Genomic DNA, 1,496 nt, shown 5'->3' with positions numbered 1-1,496 from the left:
CCGTGGTTTCTGACCCTTCAAGACACGGTCTAGCAACCTCTGAAACGTTGCCGGAGCGTTTTTCAAACCGAATGGCATTCTGATGTACTGATAATGGTCTCCAGGAGTAAAGAAAGCAGTTTTTGGACGATCCTCTGGAGCCACCTTTAACTAATGATAACCATTTGTCAAAACCATCGTAGAAAAGTACTGGTGCTGTCATAAGTGATCCAAAGTCTCCGATACGTTTGGAATGGGGCATGAGTTCCTTACTGTCTTATTATTGAGGTATCGGTATTCACAACAGAACCTGTATTTCTTAGTTTCATCCGTAGATTTTTTAGGCACAATGACAATGCCCCCCCCCCCCCCCCCCCCACAACTATTACTATGCTCTATAATACCGACCGCAAGCTGTTGATCAATGAAATCCTCCACAGTTGGCTGCAAATACCTCGGTATTCTGTATGGTTTACGGTAAACAGGTGCTTCGTTCCATGTTGGTATCCTATTTTGAACTAATGGAGTTGCTGGTAATGGCCCTTGCAGAAAAAAACAAATCCTTAAATTCCCACAATAATTCTTCCATATGCTCTCTTTCTCCTCCTTTCAAATGCTTAATTTTGCCACGCAATGCAGTTCTATCGGCAGGTAGTGGTTGATCGCTTCGCCTACCTCTCGAACACCAGTATTAGTCATCTGGCACATCCAAATTCGCTACTAAAACTCCTTTTCTCAAATTCTCGTCTACAGCGCTAAAATTATCCACATTCACGGGAACTACTCACCCGTCATTCCCCTCCTGTGCGTGTACAATACTACGTTTCACAAAACAACCCAATCGACCCAAAACTTCATTATCCTCCAATGGTTCGTTAACACATACTGTTCCCACAGGTAGATTCGACTCCACACTTACCCAAAGCGACTTTCCGGTGCCACGAGACACACACTCATGCGAATGAAGCCTTAATGTTAATGTACACGTTCAACAGCTCTGCATCGACAATAGTTTCTCCTAGCTGAAATAACATTCCACCAAGTTCCACGGTTCGTTGTCCGAGGTCAATTTTTGCATGATACTGATGCAAGAAATCTACTCCTAGGATCATGTCATAACCCTCACTTACCCATGGTACTACCTCCATGCATGCATCAAATCGGACTTTCCCTATGCGAAAGTCAACTGTCGCTGACCCCAAAGGTGTGACCTCCTTATCCCCCACTCCACGCAACCTATACGTGGTGGGTCTTAACTTCCTTCATCCCATTAAACTCTTAGTAGACACTGACACTTACACCCCTGTGTCCAACAAAATCTTAAATGTTTTAGTTCCTATGGATCCTACCACTGAACATTCCACCTCTGCATATGTATTTGTAGCATTGAAATTAAACGGAAGCTCCCTTAGGTAGGTCTTGGGCCCCTCTGCCATTTCACGACTGTCCACCACTACTAACTCCACTTCTCCATCCTCCACGTTGCTGATATCCACCCCTTCCTATATTCCTCAGTG

The sequence above is a fragment of the Schistocerca serialis genome, chromosome 1, assembly GCF_023864345.2.
Source record: "Schistocerca serialis cubense isolate TAMUIC-IGC-003099 chromosome 1, iqSchSeri2.2, whole genome shotgun sequence".
NCBI lineage: Eukaryota > Metazoa > Arthropoda > Insecta > Orthoptera > Acrididae > Schistocerca > Schistocerca serialis.
Note: the sequence above shows the minus strand (reverse complement) of the source record.